The 18775-nt window shown below is 35.8% G+C and overlaps 1 long non-coding RNA gene across 1 annotated transcript in view; it reads left to right on the top strand.

Annotated features, from left to right (window-relative positions):
- The window catches only part of LOC113916133, a 38340-nt gene extending 19853 nt beyond the window's left edge, over positions 1-18487 (top strand). Inside the window, exons 3-4 of the long non-coding RNA XR_003517843.1 lie at positions 2184-2261; positions 18313-18487. This is a non-coding gene — a long non-coding RNA (uncharacterized LOC113916133). The remainder of the gene's footprint in view (positions 1-2183; positions 2262-18312) is intronic.
- The last annotated feature ends 288 nt before the right edge of the window (positions 18488-18775 follow it).

Raw genomic sequence — 18775 nt, 5'->3', positions numbered from 1 at the left:
GTGACAAAGCAAGCACTTTGAAGGAAATTACCTACACCTTACTTATCTTTGTAGCCCCACAATGACTCCTATTGCTATCTACGTGACACTAATATGGTACTCACTAATATGTTGTTCCAAAATGAATAAATGAATGAGTGATCGCCCTCTTGTTGAGTTTCCTTAGAGACTGGGCCTAAATAATTTCCTTATTCCTGAAAGATTCTTCCTCCTCTTCCCTTTAGTTTATAAACATGCTTGCTTGTCTCCTAGCTTAAACAAAACAAAACCACCTAACCTTAAAGCTTTTCCTTACTGCAAATTTCTCTCCCCTAGTACGTCCCTTTAACCATAAGGCTTATAAGAGACATTCACATTTATTGTTTCCTCTTTCTACCTTCCAGTTTGGTAAAATGACTTTTCTTCCCAGCTGTATTAGTTTCTAAGGCTGCCATAAAAAAGGACCACCGACTCGGTGGCGTAAATGACACAAATTTATTTCCTCACATTTTTGAGGCTAGAAGTCTGAGAGAAGCCCTTCTGAGGCCTCTCCTTGGCGTTAGAGGGCTGCTTCCTTGCTGTACCCTTGCATGGTTTTTCCTCTGTCTGCACACCCTCGTAGTGTCTCTCTGAGTGTCCAAATTTCCTCTTCTCAGATGGACACCAGTCAGATAGGATTAGGGCCCACCCTAAACACCTCGTTTAACTTTGATTACCTTCTTAATGCCCTATGTCCAAACACAGTCACGTTCTGAGATACTGGAGATTAGAACTTCAACATACAAATGTCAAGGGCACAATTTGGTTCATGATACCTGCCCCTGGTCAACACAGATGCTCTTTTGTAAATCCTTCAGTGACTCCATAGTGTCAGCACAACAAACACCGTTCAGTTCTTTCTGACTAAAGTTATTGGTGTCTTACAAAGTTCAGCCTTTCCTTCCTCCTGCAACCCTCTCGCTCCTTGGTAGTCAGCTGCTGCTGTTCTGTCTCTTGTTTTCTCTCCATCCCACCTGGCTTCTATTTTCTGCTCCTTGTCTGGTCTTCCCTTTCTTTGTTCTTCATATGCACCCTCACCTGTAGTGCCCTGTCCCTCCTAAGACAGTTTCCTAAGCAAACTCATCCCAACATTTTGCTCCAAATTCTATGCATATATTAATGAATGTTAACTTTTTCTTTCTAACACCTCCATGCTCAGCCCTTGACCTATATATTCAAATGCCCACCAAATATCTTTGTGAAATTCAGAATAGTCCAATTAAAATGTGCTATATTTATTTTTTGCATTTGCTTTCTCTTTTATTAGCATTTGCATGTGTGAGACATCCGTTTACCCACAAGCCCACACCAGAGACATCCATATTTTCCTAAATTCATGTTTTTAATCCTCACCTCCTATCTATACCTCCAAGTCAGGCTTCTTTAGCTCTCCTCAGTTCATTACGGCCTCATAAATAGTTCCTGGCTCAAGACACTTATTGCTTGTATCCTGAGACACTACAATGCCCTTTTATCTGGCTGCTTGGCCTTACCTCCTCCCATATCTCCATGACTACTCCACCCTCTACATTATTTTCAAAATGATATTTCTAAATTTATGATCATGTTACTCCCAGGCTTGACATTTGCACATACTTCTCCACGGTTTTTAGGTTAAAGTTTTGACATTTATTTTAAGTTTGGTTATCTAGTTTCTTACTACCTTTCCAACGTAGGCTCCCACCAATCCATGACTATCCTTCTCTTTAGCTAACCAAACCACTTTACATCTCCAAAATCTCTCATATGACCCACGCTTTTGTGTTTTACAGCTGCTGTTTCTTGCAAATGAAATGGACTGCCTTCTTTTACCACCTCTTTACTTCCTGTGTAGCCTTCAAAGTTCAGATTATGCATTTCTTCTTCCAGGAAACCTTCCCTGACTGCCACAACCTGACTTGCATGTTCCTCTTGATCTTCTATAATAACCTCTGTATCTATCATTGTACTTATCACTGAAAGAATAAATGCAGGAAAGCCTTTAGAAAGGTATTAGAAGATCGGTCATTCTTAGCTCACAAGGTTTGCATGTGTGAATATGTTTGTGGGTTTGTGTGGACGTGTGCGTTAAGATGTTAAATAAGGTAACAAATGTGAAAATGCTTTGTAAGTGGTTAATTAACAGCCAGTCATTGGTTTTTGTTTTGTGCATTCATTGTTTCTAGCCATGAGATAGGAGAGACGTTGCAGAGGAGGAATTACTACAACCCACAAAAGATCGAACATGATTGTCAATAATAAAAGTAGGTGCAAATTATAATAAAAATGTATTTGTCTTTGTTCTATCTTCTATTTATTTCTGTTTACTTATACCCATTAAAATCAATCATTTATAAACAAATACTGGAATATTTAGGAACCTCTCTTATGACCCCACTCTTTGGAATTTCAGATAAAATGGGAACATTCTACATGAATCACTGTCCAGAGAGTCTTCTCTGGTCACAATGTGACAGGGGATGATATTTGACAAGGTCCTCTCCCTCCCCTTTCAGTAGACATCTGAATTTATTAGTTAGTTCTGGTTATTCATATGGTAAACACATTTCAGAGCAGGGAATTTTTTGGGAGATAAATAGATATGTACATATTTTAACCTTCATTGCATACTTAACCAGGTGCCAAGTACTGTGCTAAGCACTTTGAAATTTGTATCTTATTTAATATTGACAATAACCTTTGTGATGCAGATATTATGGCCATCCCGTCTTATAGATGAGAAAGCTGAGACACAAGATTACATGGATGGCAAGCTTTGGAAGTAAGGGTTTGAATCCAGCCTTTGGAATCCCAAGCAGGCTCCACACCTAGCATGGAGCCTGATGTGGGACTCAATCTCACAGCCTTGAGATCATGAACTGAGCCTAAATCAAGAGTTGGATGCTTACTGACTGAGCCATCTAAGTGCCTCCATTTTTCTTAAGTAGGCTCTATGCCTAGTGTGGAGCCCAGTGCAGGGCTTGAACTCACAACCCTGGGATTGATACCTGAGTCAAGATCCAGAGTTGGATGTTTAATCAACTTGAGCCATCCAGGTGTCTCAGTGATACTCTTAAATTTGTTCTAGCTATATACATATTTCTGTAGAGTTCTTGGACATTATTTTAACGTTACTAAGGGAAATCTCAGTAAATAATTTTCCTCATACTCAGTTCTATACTTCCTAAATACCAGTTACTAAATGTTAATTTAACTATTAATTATCAACTTTCCCTCTGCTAACAACATCTGAGACAGAAAATGAAATGGAAACAAGGAAATTTCTCTTTGTATGTATTTGAAACAAAATAAGTGCCTCACATATAAACATTTAGAGCATACTGGATTTTTTTTTATTTTACAGTGATATCAAGTCCAAACTATTACAACTTGAAAATTTTGAATTCTCTTAAAAAGTATCCTTGGCAAAGGAAATAATAGTTACAGTAATCATAAACTATTGATTCAGGCTAAATACAGATGAATCTTAAGTGCATTTTGCTAAGTAAAAAAAAAGCAAGACAGAATTAAAAAGCTATGTACATCATGATTTGTGATTCCATTCACATAAGACGATGGAGAAGATAAAGTATAAGGACAAAAAAAGACCAATGGTGGAACAGTTTAGAGAAGTATGGGTCAAGGTTAATGATAAAAAGGGACCATGAGAACATTTTGAAGTGATAGAACTCTTCTGGATGGAAATGGTGTTGGATATATGACTGCATGTATTCACCAAAAAAATAAGACTACCCATTATAAAGAGTAATTACTACTGCATGTAAATGTTAAAAATGAAACAATCAGCCCATGGTGAGGAGATAGAATGCAAATTTTGACAAATAATTGAATTGTATCACAAATGAATTATATAACTGCACTGAAGGGGATGGGAAGAGAGAAGCGATTTATGGCAACTTCAGAATACAATATTTTGACTGCAAATCACGGGTCAAAAACAATGTGAACTATACACATATACTGTGTTCTGGTGCATGATGGATTAAAAATTCCTAAATTATTTTGTTTGCATAATATATTTGAGAAAATAAGTATAATGTGATAATGAGAGCCAGGTTGTTCAAGAAGTTATAAAAAATAAAAGGGGAGGTTAGAATTAACCCTGTGGTGCTACAATGAACTATGTGTGCATGTGTGTGTGTGTGTGTGTGTGTGTGTGTGTGTGTGTGTGTGTGTGTGATGATAGATAAATGATAGATGATGGATGATAGATGATAGATAGATAGAGATGTGAATGTATTAATATACATACACATATTTCTTGTCTCTATCCACTGAAAGCCACTAAAAGCAATGACACTCCCTAGCAGTGAGGATACTTAGCACCCAGTTATCATAGAAAACATCCTTTTCTAATAAAATAAATCAGACTCTTAACTATAGAGAACAAAGTAATGGTTGTCAGAGGACAGGTAGATGGGGATGAAATAGGTGATGGGGATTAAGGAGGGCACTTGTGATGAGCAGTGGGTTATGTATGGAAGTGTTGAATCACTGAATTGTACACCTGAAATTAGTATTACATTGTATGTTAACTAACTGGAATTTAAATAAACTAAAAAAAAAAAAAAACAAGCCAGGATTTCTTGGAGACATGGATGATTCCAGGACTAGGTCAGAGATAATATATGATGAGCATGGAGTATCTTGTGGTGATAGACGTTAAAGAAGTGCTCAAAGCAAAGAAACAATTAAAAGATGGGAGCATGCTGAACATCAACATCCTGGGACCACTGATATGATGCAAAAAGAAGGGCATATTACCTCCAGCGCACCCTTCGCAGTAATTTATAACCTCAGTACAATTGTGAGGAAATATCAGGCAGATGCAAATTGACAGACATTCTATAAAATTACTGACCAGTACTAATCAAAAGTGCCAAGGTCATGAAAGACAAGGAGAGACTAAGGGACTTTCACAGATTCAAAAAACACAGGAGACATGACAAGTACATACAATGTGGACGCTAGATGGGAACCAGGAACAGGAGATGGGAACTGGTGGGAAAACTGGTGAAATTCAAATATATTTGTAGTTTAATTCTATAAATGTATAACAATTATGTTCTTTGTTTTAACAGATATATGACTGTGTAAGATGTTATTAAGGGAATCTGGGTGAAGGGTTTAGTAGACTTCTTTGTACTGGTCTTGTAATTCTTCTCAAAATCTATAATTATGTAAAAATAAAAAGCTATAACTATTTAAGTCCAAATTACTGGCATTTCAATTCTTTTTTTTAAGAAAGTAGGTATTATGAAAACCTCTATAATAATGTAAGCTTAGTAGAATATTTTGACAACTGCATTAAGCATGAACTGGGCTTCTAATGAATCCTTTGGAAAGTATATTTTTAATTTCTTTCCCAATCTCTAGGTTTAGAAGAGCAAAAGCAATAATAAAAGTGATAACTGAATAATAACAATTTTAAAAACTATATTGTTAGTAATATATTCAACTAACCCTACAAATGATATTTAATACATCTTTCTTGCATGGATTTTATACTCACAAAACATCAACAACATTCAAGTTGCTTACACCACAATGAACCTGTGGAGTGAAGGTAGAGTGGGGGAGGGGAGGGAAACGTCATTTTTTAAGGGGTCTTAAAAAAACTTACCTATGAGTTACATCTGGTTTTGTTCTGAGACTGGAGACATTTGAACTCATTATAATTGTTAGAATGGCAATTTTCTCACATCCGTGTAATGTAAAATAGAAAATGGTTTTAGAAACAAGTGGCATACTGTTGCAGATTTATTTAACAAAGCTCCATGGAAGTATATTTATTAGGGTGTTGCCCTGTTAAAAATAGTGTTTTAGGATTTACCCAGATCACTATTAAATTACCTCATGGGCCAAAACAATTAAAATGGAACTTTTCATTCCAACTATTCAGAACATGTGCCCAGAGCACAATTAACTGCACTAGGACCGGCAATGAGGGAAGAGTACAATGCCAGAAAGCAGCCAGATACCAGAAGAGAATGGAACAAAGCAGGGTTCTTAGCCTTTGGACGGATCAATTCACCTGGAAGACTCTGATTGAGAATATATATTTTCTAAACAAATCCCCACCCTCTCGCCATCCAAATATACTCAAGTTTATCCTATCAAAATTTTGCAGACATTCAAAAAAAGTTTATAAAACTTGAGCCCCAAACTTGGAATTAGGCTGAAAAGTGCCTGGTATAGAGAAAGTTAATACAGCTTTAAAATGTTAAAATAACACTTTGTAAAAAATAATCTCATTATTTATGAACATAGAAAGCAGAGTGATGTTTTGTACCAAATTTTAAGCTGTGAGTTGTATTGTACTTAACATGTTACTCCGATAATCTGAAGTGTTGAGTCAGCTGGTCTGGGCAGCAAGATGTATGCTTTATCTTTATAATCATTCTCATTTCCAAGCTGGTGCTTGACCAGAGATTGGCCATCCCTGAAAAAATAGAATTACTTTTTGGACAAAGATACACATATTCTTTTATTCTCTCACTGGGTCCTCCATTTAAGTCTTTGGGATTTGTGGTGTATTTCTAAAACCTTATCCATGGTACTTGAACGCTGGGTGTTTTAAATCCAAGCTTGAGAACAAGGATAACAGGCATATTATGAGCTTTGCACATTTTCCTACTTTATCTCCACATCATTAAAAGGGAGATATTTTTCTCACTGACCTCTAATACTACTGAAAGATAAAACATGATGAGTGCAAAGTTCTGTTTGGTGGTTGGGTGATATTTAGTTATTTTAGTAACCATGCCCACCGACACATAATTACATAAAATGAGTTTTCTAGATAGCATGGATGTGTTCTGTAGCAAGAGGAGGCTTAAAGCCAGAGTTTTCAGTATAATGAAATGATAATTGTTGACATTTGGCTGAACAATATACACAGTTAAAGCAAGTCACACATTTGGCAAACATTCTAAGATCTAAATATAGCAAACACTTCAGTATAATTTGGCTTTTGACCAGATTTTCCTTAGATTAGGGAAATGGTAGGAGTTCTGTGTTTTACTTTATGTCCTAAAGAAGGCAGCTGAAATATGTGACTTTGTCCATAGGGTCCAAGGAGATTTTTTAATATGAATATCCAAATATATTAAGCTAGATAAAGCAAATACTTCCTTGTTGAATAATATTATTAAAAATACTTAATGTCACACCCTTGTAATATGTCACAACATCACTATTCTAAAATAAGTTATATGTTTATTAGGTCCTAAACCCTACTGATGATATAATAAGGCAATATTATGAAAAGTAATCATGAAAACTTTTGATTGAGAAAATATTCCTTTGAACTGAGAAACCAATAGCAAAATCTATGAGGATAGTCATATTAATTAAATATAAGTAAACTCTTACAAATTTGAAAAGAATAATATTTTAATGTAGTGCCAGGTACACAAGAGAGAGCATAGCTTATATTTTATAGATAAAATGATCATAAATATGAAGAAATAAAATTAACTTGAGTTTTTAAATCAGTCATCTTTATACATACTGAAATGTTAAAATATAATGTAATACTTTGGGTTTCATTTTTAAATCAACGAAGGTCATATCTTGAGTATTTTGATCTTTTATCTAGTTGAAAACCAGGCATCTTGTTTGTCCCCTTATTTCTCACAGACAAAAAGTCTTTTTTTTTTTTTTTTTTTTACTTAATCTCCTGACTTAATATAATGGGCTTGAGGCTAGCCTGGTACATCTCTATCATCTCTATTCTTGACTTCTGAATATAATTAATCAAAGATGAGTCACATGTCTTCCAATTTGAAGTAAGATGGCATTTTAGATCCACTAGGAGCCTGCTACTATATTTAGAATACACATTTTCAGATAAAACATTAGATGACAAATTTGAATATGTAGTTTGTTTTTTAAGTGGTAGATACAGCCAAGATTGAAGTAATTTGGCCACTGTTGGAAGATGATCAAAAGGACTTTAAAGTCTGTGTTTTTTTTAATAAGACAGTACTGAAGCTGCAAAAGCAATTGGTGACGGAAGTAGAATGCTCTTTAATAAATGTAAGTCACACTAATTAAATCTGATTCAGACAGGAGATGAATGATATCATTATTCACAGCTCTAGTGAACAACTTCCAAATATGAAGGGTTACATAGGGCTTGGAAATAAAGTTATTCAAAGAGACAAATGATGCATTGTTCATTCCAACGGACAATTTGTCCTTTCAAACCGTCAAAAATGTCATAATTTTTTTTTTCGAAGTGAAACAAAATTTGTATTAAGAGAAATATTATTTATTTTTTGGTTAACCAAGGACTTCCAAAAACTCAAGCTTTATAACAGTAAGAAAATATGGTTAATTATCAAAGAATGCATGAGCTTGTCCTTGAAAATAAATATTAAATGTTAATAAAAATAGAATATTGATTGCCCCTCAATGGCGATTTGCCTGTTTTAGATAGAACAATCTTCTTGGAAGAGTTGGTATTGTGTTTCACATTGTTTATCCTGGTGGAGGAATAGCACAGAGAGATTAAACCCAGGATAGGTTTGTTCTGAATTGAACAAGTTAGGAAGAAACATACACTGGCAGTCAAAGACAGTGAAGGAATTTTTAAAGGCTGATGCCAGTTGTCCTGAGAGGAACTATTTATCTACATGTATTTGAAAGTGGAAAGCCTGCAAATATCCTAGGATAACAACCAACCAGGGCAGAGCTGATATCAACATGTAAACATCACAGCTCATATAGTTGAACAGCCACTGTAAATGAGTGAGACTCTGTTGTTACACAGTCGTAATCCAAATGTTCTTTGTTCTTGTCCCTTGGCCAATACTCATTTCTTCCACCTAGGGAGGTCTTTGCAGCTTCCAGCCAGCACCATACACTCCTCTCACATAGAACTAATAACTAAGGCGGGGAGGGTCTAAGTGGGAGCAAACTCAGAAAATATCCAAAATAAACACCAGGAGTGAAAATAATTTATTCCCTTGGTTCTGACTTTATATTTAACCAGATGGGTAAATTTTAGAAATAAAATAAAGAAATTAAAAATCTGTTATCAAATTGGTATGCTCTTAAACCCTTTCAGGTGAACGTATGACACTCAGAATCCAGAAGAAAACATGATTTTGTAGCACACACTCAGTTGTGTCATCCATAAACATTCAGTTAGGATAATCAGAATGCCATCTGTGATCTCTTTCTCCTCCATCCCCTTCCCTTCTCCTTGCTTGTCTTCTTCTTCCCTCTCTGTTTTTTTTCTTTATCTGAGAACTGCAGACATGACTTCCAACCTTATAATCTTGGTGTCATTGATGAGTATCATAAGGCTCTGCCTAACTTGCTTATTTAATCATAATGGTCCTAAAATCCACATTTGTTATAAAATGAGATTTTTTTTTCTTCCTCTGGAATAGCCAAGCACACTTAAGAAAAAGGAAATTCCATTAATGTAGCTCTATCTGGTCAGTGCAGGTCTGAAAGACTTCAAAACTCTAATCTCACAGGGTTAAAAAGATGAGATATGAAAAGGAATACCAACTCCCTGACATGTGCTTACTACTAGTCTCACATGTCCCCCACATTTACTCAAGATGTGGATAAATTTCAGGGTGAGCATGGATGACTTAATTCACCAAGTCTTAATCCAAAGTAGATTTAATCCTTTAATGCAAATAGAAGACATGAGATAAGAAACCAGACAGAATGGATAGCTTGTCAAAAATATTTAGAAGACGTAAAAATAAACGAGGAATCACACAAATATGTATTATCTCTCATCATCATGATGACTGTAGGAAAATTAGATTCTGGCTTCACTGTTTATAAATTGAGTCTAATATTATTTATTCACACCAACAGACTAACATGTTAAAATGTTTCAAGTTTCTAAAAATATTTGGAATTTCTTAAAATTTTTCCATATTTTGATATTTCTGAACTCACTGGAATGCAAACAAAATTTGCTTGATTTTTCCTTTTCTTCATTAATGCCTATGTGTTGTGTCAAATCTCTTTTCTCAGTTTTTGGATAATGAGGACTCAGGAGTTTCCTGGCTTTTGGATCATATTCATTTATAAATGCAAGTTTGTTTTGGATAATTATCATAATTCTCCAGGGGTTTAAATTTCCACTCTAACCAAAAACTTCAAATTTATGTCTAAATCAAGCTTCATTTTTCCCCTTCTATTTAGTTCAGTTCATGGCTAGTGAACTCACCATGGTAGAAGAGTTAAAACTCTGGGTTTTGTGTGTCTGTTTTGCTGTGTTGTCTACTTCTTCTCTTTAAATATCTTTAAATCTTCCTGAACTGAGAGAAAAATAGAGCAAAGAAACATAGAGTTTAGAGGAAGAGAGCAAAATTCTTCACATCTAGGTTGGATGATTTTCAGACTTTCATTGTCAGTGTGTCCCAGTGTGGCAATCATCCATATTTTCTCTCTTCCGAAGGCTTCTTAATGGATTCTTCAAAACTTCTCTTGTGAGGATGTACACACAGAAATTCCCTAATATTAACTCTCTGGTGGTGTCTTCTAACCCACGTTTAGCTCCTGCCTTCAGGAAATTTTCCTCCAGAGCTAGTTCTCTTCCCTTAGGCAGCTAGTTCTCCTTGGTGAGATCACATTAAGTGATGCCAGTTGTATATCACGACATCTGCTTGACCTACAAGAACACATGCATTCATTCCAGAGTGGATTTGTTTTATAGTTTATGGGACTGGATGTGCACTGAACGAGTTGAAAGAATGACCCCCGTAGTTGTGCAGCAGGACAGTACTGCCTGCCGTGACAAACACTGGGAATGTGGACAACTTACTGTCCTTGCAGGGAGCTACAGAAAATCTTTCACCTTGAGCATAGAGAGTACTAAGAACAAATAGTTACATTCATGCATAATCTAGACCATCTCTTCTATGGAATGAGGGAATAGGGTAGCTTTTTAATGGACTTGAAGAGGATTAGACAAGTCCTGCATGTTAGTGTCTAGCTGTATATCTCTTTAGAATATTGGTGTGGTTCTCTAATATTCTTGCTGCATTGGAACTTCAACCAAAACTTTGGGAAAAAATACTAAATACCCTATTTAGCACTCATCTATGTTTACTAGTCAATATTACAATTTTGGCATAGTCTAATCTTATTGCATGTGTTATTTTGTGTTTAAATCCACTTTATGAGTTTAAAATTAATGTCTCAAATATTCTGCTACTAATTATGATATTTGCTTCAAGTTTCAAGCTGATGCCCTTTATCGGATTTAAAAGTTTCTTTTGATTCCTACTTTGATTTTTTAATTATAAAATGGTGGGTTTTTTTTTAAATGTCTTTTCTACATCTATTAAGAGGATCATCTGGATTTTATCCATTGGGTCTATTATCTTATGTAGTGAAGAACATTTATTCAAGTTAAAAAATTTACCATTTTGGAGAGCTGTCAGTTGCAAATCAATAGAAAACAAAACTAACATCAACTTAAACATTTTTTTTCCTTACATAAGGATAAGTTAAGACGTAGCTAGTAGATAAGGCTGATTCATTTCTTAAACATGTCATCAGGGATCCAAGCTTTCTTCATATTTTCACAGTGCCTTTCTGCCATTCTAGCTTATTGGATTTCATCCTCATGTTTTTACTGAATTTTCCCAAGGTAGTTGGTAGAACTTCAGACATCATGTCATCATTCAAGAAATGAAGAGATGGAAAAGGGTGTTTTTGAACCCTCTGTCTCCTTTCACTGGGAGAGAAAAATGTTACACTCAAATGGTCTGGCAGATTTTATAATATCTCATTGGTCATAAATAACTATGTCAAATGGCATCCTTGCAAGGGAAGATATGGAAGGGAAATTTAAAGGAGAAATTACTGAGTAAATAAAATTTGTATTAGCAGGCAAGAAGAGAAGAATGGATATTAAATTGGCATAGAAGTTGTCTACAAAAACATCCTTGAAGTTCTAGGTTAAAACCAAATAGGTTATGATGGATTTTTATGTTAATATTATCTTCTTTTGTGTAGAATCTTTAATTTTTCTTTCAAAAGTAAGATTGATTGACCTGTAATTTTCCTTTGTTACACATAGTCTTTTTCTGGTTTAAGTATCAAGACCATATCAACCTTATAAAACAATTTTGGGAGTGTTCCTACATTTCTATAGTCTAGAAGATTTTATATATATAGTTGTGGGATTACTTGTTCTTCAAATATTTAGCTGAACCAGCTTCAAGTACACTATATATCAAGCATAAATATAAATGCATCCAAAATTTTATGGGCTTTCCTTTTTTAAAAGCTGTTTACTTGGTGCCCTTAAAATAAAGATAAATTCACTTAACTTTCCATTTTTTTAATATGTTCTAGAGTATTTGTTCATCTGCCTTTCAGAAAACTGGCTTTCCAGAATGGCTAGATAGGAAGATCCTCAACAAAACAAACATATGGTTGTGTTTTATTTTATTAAAAAAAAAAAGAAAGAAAACTCTATATTCCTCTCCTTGACAATTCTAGAATAACACAGTGACAAACAGTTTACAAGCCTAAATAATCACACTCTTTGTACTTTACCACCTTTTTATATCAATTAGCCATGTAAATACAGCTTCAGGAGAAACATGCAGGGATTATACTAAAAGAAGTGCTGAAGCTAAAAACAGCTGACTGAAGACAGAGAAATAAAAAAGGACACCCAGTGATTTGTTTCCATCTGATCAGAAATGTACATCACATATCATAATTCAGCAAGTAAAGGTACTCAAAACACACGCAGCGAGGCCAAAATACCAGAGGCCAACTGCTGTCTCAATGTCATCATGTTCTTTAAACTAAACCATATGTTCTCACCTTTGGCTAACAAGGAACACACCTTTGCACCTAATTCAAACAGCAATTTTAACTTGTTCCCAATTATATCTTTAAGAAGGTACACATTTCTCCAATGGGATATGATAAATAATAAATACTATACTTGTGTACTGAATACTGATTGGGAAGAAAAAATAAAGAGGGTTAGTGCTTTTCTTAGTCATACTTGACATTATATGCATGCAGAATAACTTGGAGTGATGAAGCGTTCCTATTCTACTTTGTGACTTGGCCTCTGGCAGGCCAATGTATTCTTAGACTGAGTTTTTAGCTTTCTTAACTCTTATGTAATATTTGTCATGATAGATGATTCAACTTTTCCTTAAACATACGGAATTTTCACCTTTGCTTTTTAATTTCCTCAAGACTTAATTTTTTACCTGTTTGTTGACAATTGCAACTGTATGATGTTAAGACCAAACTCAAGTGTTTTAACCTTTCGCAACAGTCTTCTCCTCATGCTTGTGCTCATGCTCCTACTGGGCTTCCATAACCTGAGGCTCCTCGGTGTGCATAAACTGCATATACCACAACCCCACTACACTTTTAAATAATATAATAGACATCTTTTGATTTGCCTGCCTGTTCCCGACCCACCATCTCCTACCCCTGTCGCTAGCCAAATGGATTCTCTCTCTCGATATTTTGATCGAATTAACACAAAAATTCTGGTTAATTATCCATTAGTGCTGAATTTGGAGTCTTGATTACAGGGCTGAAGAGTAGATGTGAGGGTTGAAGATGTAGATTTAAGGGTTGCCACTATATATGACCTCTTTTGGATTTGAGGGTTCAGGGAGATCCTTGCAACCACAATCCATGGGAGCATCTCCCTATTCTGTATTTCAGGGTCTCAGAGTTTTCTAACCTGGCCTTTAGCCTTAGCATGAGAGATCTGTCTTGCCTAGGCAGTCAGTATTATCGGGAAGTCTACAACTCTATTTATAGGTGCTTGACCATCAGTTGGGTTTATTTTCCCATTGCAGGAGATGTTCCTCTTTGGACTCCACCAAAGATGCCCACTGAATGTCACACTTCATCTTTAGTGGTTTCATTTTCCTCCATATTTCATTATTCCTCTGCAAGGTGTCAGTGTAGATTGTTCCTTTGATACCTTTGAAATACCTGAATCATTGCATCACCAGGGAGGTTCACTGCCCCTGGGGACACTTTCCCAAGATAATATTTTAGCAAATTCTATGGAATTAGGAAACCTTCTTCCAGAGGCATCCTTTGCCTCTACATGTACAGAAGATGGATTTTTCCTTTCAAGTTGGAAGTGATCCAGTTAAAAAAAAAAAGTCTTACTCCCTACAAGTATCTATCTGATCACCCTTGCTTCCAGTAGGGTTAATGCAAGTCTTCCAAGAAGCAGACTCCAAGGTGGAATTAGAAATATAAGAAGTTTATCAGGCAAGTATCTATGAAGGGTCCAAGGGAGAGGGAACAAGAGTGAAAAGGGAGACAGTATGGAGGTTCCTCAAAAAGTTGAAAATAGAGCTACCCTATGATCCAGCAATTGCATTACTGGGTATTTACCCCAAAGATACAAATGTAGGGATCCGAAGGGGTATGTGCACCCCGATGTCTATAGCAGCAATGTCCACAATAGGCAAACTGTGGAAAGAGTCAAGATGTCCATTGACAGATGAATGGATAATGAAGATGTGGTACATATATTACAATGGAATATTATACAGCCATCAAAAGGAATGTGATCTTGCCATTTGCAATGACGTGGATGGAACTGGAGGGTATTAGGCTGAGTGAAATAAATCAATCAGAGAAAGACATGTATCATATGACCTCACTGATATGAGGAATTCTTAATCTCAGGAGACAAACTGAGGGTTGCTGGAGTGGGGGGGTGGGAGGGATGGGGTGTGTGGGTGATAGGCACTGGGGAGGGTATGTGCTATGGTGAGTGCTGTGAATTGTGCAAGACTGTTGAATCACAGATCTGTACCTCTGAAACAAATAATGTAATATATGTTAAGGAAAAAAAAAGAAGAAGAAGAAGATAGCAGGAGGGGAAGAATGAAGCGGGGGAAATCAGAGGCGGAGACGAACCATGAGAGACAATGGACTCTGAAAAACAAACAGGGTTATAGAGGGGAGGGAGGTGGGGGATGGGTTAGCCTGGTGATGGGTATTAAAGAGGGCACGTTCTTCATGGAGCACTGGGTGTTGTAGCAAACAATGAATCATGGAACACTACATCAAAAACGATGTAATGTATGGTGATTAACATAACAATAAAAATTAAAAAAATAAGTGAAAAGGGAGAACTCAGATCATGATGCAGGCCTGACACTTTTGACAGAAGAAAAAGAAAACAGAGGATCAGGTAGTGAGAGCTTCAGACTTCAGTGAATCTGTAAGAAAGTCTTGGGTGGGCTGCTGGAAAAACCCCACAGCAAATATTACACATTCGAGGAATCCTCAGTGGGGCAGAGATGGCCCAGTTCTGATACCTCACTGTGCTCAGTCATTGGCAGCTCAATGAGTAATCAGAAAACAAATGCATTGAACAGGCTAGTTCAAGAATTAGACCTTTGCCAGCACCTTATATGTATCTTCTGTCCCTTCCAAGCACCATTCTTTTACCTTCACCCACTATTCTAACTTCCAACCCTGTATTTTTTATTAGCTGTTATGGAAGTTTATATAGCATCATAAAGTATGTACTCTTCTGTGTTGGCTGATTTCATTATGTTTGTGAGGCTCATGTTTGTTGCTATAAGCCAGTATCATGACAAAAATTGCCATGAAAAATCACGTCAACGACTCAGTGCACATCTGCCCACATTTCTGTTAGGGTTATTCAGTGGAATTGCTGTGTTCTCAAGATTTTGTATCTTCAACTTAGTAGATAATGTCAAAATGTTTTCTGAAGTGGCTGTGTCAATTGTATTTCCTTGGCAGTATAGAAGAGAACAGTTCTTCCACATCTTTAGTTATTCCATGAGTGTGTAGTAGTGTCTGTGTTTTCAATATTTTTTAGCTGGATATTTTTATGTGACCAAATCTTTCAGTCTCTTCCTTTAGATTAAGTCATTTTTCCCAGGCTTTATTTTTCTAAAGGAAGCCTTCTATCTAAAAGTCAAATCGTATTTGTCAATATTTTCTTTTAATTCAAACAACTGTTGCTATTTTATTTTGATTTTTAAAATTCTTTCTACAGTTAGCTGCAGAGGAAAGCTTTAAAATATTCTCCTGCATAGCTGATCAGTTTTATCACATCATTTAGGAAAATAACAATTTCTCCCACTTCAAATTGTGTTGCCTCTTTATTAAGTTCTTATGTAGACTTTATAAGGTTTCAGGACTATTTCCTCTGTTTCCGTGATATGGCTACAGTTCAATGTCACATAATTTTATTTCCTGTAATTTTAATATATTCTTTAATATTTAGTTTTGTCATTCAAGTAATATTTATTATATAGCCACGATTATGTTAAACCTATTTTGGAAAGTGTTTTTAATATTAAATCCTCCAATCCAAGGACATAGCAATATTATCAGTTCTCACATATGCTTCCTTCCTTCCTTCTTTCCTTCCTTCCTTCCTTCCTTCCTTCCTTCCTTCCTTCCTTCCTTCCTTCCTCCTATTCTGAGGCTATAAGTATAGATTGTGTGTGTATGTGTGTGTGTGTGTGTGTGTGTGTGTGTGTGTATTGTTTTGTTTTATCTTTAATGCTTACACTGGATATTTGTTGTTGGATCATATGAATCATCTTGTTGGATGATTTTCTGTTTGTATATAATACTGGATTTCTACCGTCTGCTGTCCACAATTTATTTGAGATTCAAGCTCATCTCCAGATGTTTTCTTGGCATATGTTTTTTTTAAAGATTTTATTTATCGGGGCGCCTGGGTGGCTCAGATAGTTAAGCGTCTGCCTTCAGCTCAGGTCATGATCCCAGAGTCCTGGGATCGAGCCCCACATCGGGCTCCTGGCTCAGCGAGGAGCCTGCTTCTCCCTCTCCCTCTGCCTCTCTCCCTGCTCCTGCTTTCTCTTCTCTCTGTATCTCTGTGTCTCAAATGAATAAATAAAATCCTTTTAAAAAAAGATTTTATTTATTTATTTGACAGAGAGAGACACAAGCAGGGGGAGTGGGAGAGGGAGAAGCAGGCTTCCTACTGAGCAGAGAGCCCGATGTGGGGCTTGATCCCAGGACCCTGGGACCATGACCTGAGCCGAAGGCAGACGCTTAATGACTGAGCCGTCCAGGTGCCCCTGGCATATGTTTAACATGGGAAAACTAAGTAGGTCATCACATTGTGGTCCTTAATACTACAAAAGTAGTTTAATGGTTCTCCCAAAGGAAAAAAAAATATCACTGCAATAAGTTATAATAATAACTAAAATCCACTAAGTGATTATTGGGTACTAGGCGCTGTGCTCACTGCTCTGTATCTATTAACTCATTTACTTTTCAGATTCAGGAAGTTATTGTTTGTTACTGGCCCCATTTTACTGATAACAAAAATGAAGCACAGAGAAGTTAATTAACTGTCCATGGTTCGTACACCTGCTAAGTGGGGAGGACAGATTTTAAAGTGTGGTTGACTGGTGTAGTTTGGGTGTTCCTAATCAGTGTACTATGTGTCCTTTCTGTGCTTAAAATATGCACAAGACAAATATATTTTGTATCTTTAGAAGACAGAAAAGAATGAATTCTAACATGATGGAAAGCCTGTCTGGAATAGATTAGGTTTCATTGAAAGGAGCTGATGGATAACAAAATGGTAAATAATAAGAAACATCCTTGAGGTGAAAAAACTCAGGCCAGTAGTAAAAGAAAAGATCAGGTAGATATCAGAAATACTGTGGTGAGAAGATTGATGTCTATATATATATAGACATTATTTTATATATATATATATGATGTCTATTATATATATATAATGTCTGTAATAGAGTAGCTAAAATTATAGCCTTTATACTCCTTAAATATGAGTAGGGAAAAATTATTAGATCTGTCCTCAAATATCAAAATAACCTAATATTAAAATAGTGACCCAAGTGGAGAGAAAGAGATTGAGAATTATTTACATTGAAGGAATTGGCTCACATGATTGGCTCACATGATTATAGGAATTGTCAAATCCAAAATCTGTAGGTCTAGCCAGCAGGTTAGAAATTCAGGTAAGAGTTGATAGTACATTCTTTTTTCCCCCAGCTTTATTGAGATATAATTGACACATAACATTATGTAAATCTAAGGTGTACAACATGATGATTTGATATAGGTATATATTGCAAAACGATTACCATAATAAGGTTAGTTAACAAATCCATCACCTCATATAATTATCACTTTAGGTTTTTTGTAATGAAAACACTTAAGATTTCCTCTCTAAGCAACTTTCAGGTATAAAATACAATCTTATTCATCAACCTATACAATTGAATCTCCAGAACTTATTCATCTTTTTTTTTTCAGAACTTATTCCTCTTATAATTGGAATTTTGTAACCCGTGACCAGCATCTCCTTATTCTGCCTCTACTTTCCCCCACCCCCACCCCTGGCATTTGAACATGATATCACAATTTAAAAGCACAAGGTCGTCCTTAAAATGGTGTGGAAAAACAAAGGAAGGCAAAGCATCAAAGGTGGTTCTATATTCAGCTGCATATAAAATTCACTGCATATGACAATTTGTTGCTTTTCTTCTTTTATCTCTGTTCTACTATGTGCTTGATGAATTCTTAATGTCTTAGAACTAGATCTTCTATATCTAGGTTCTTTTTTCCAATTTCAACTTATTTTCTAGAGAAGCATTTCAACTCACAACTCGAACAATATAGACCTATGTTTCATTTGTTTTGGTTAACACAATGTACTTTTTTCTTTACTCCTCCGGTACAATGAGTTGACTTGTAAGTATATAACATGGCTGGCAGG

The sequence above is a fragment of the Zalophus californianus genome, chromosome 1 (assembly GCF_009762305.2).
Source record: "Zalophus californianus isolate mZalCal1 chromosome 1, mZalCal1.pri.v2, whole genome shotgun sequence".
Taxonomy (NCBI): Eukaryota; Metazoa; Chordata; class Mammalia; order Carnivora; family Otariidae; genus Zalophus; species Zalophus californianus.
Note: the sequence above shows the minus strand (reverse complement) of the source record. Positions and strands in the feature narration are given on the sequence as shown.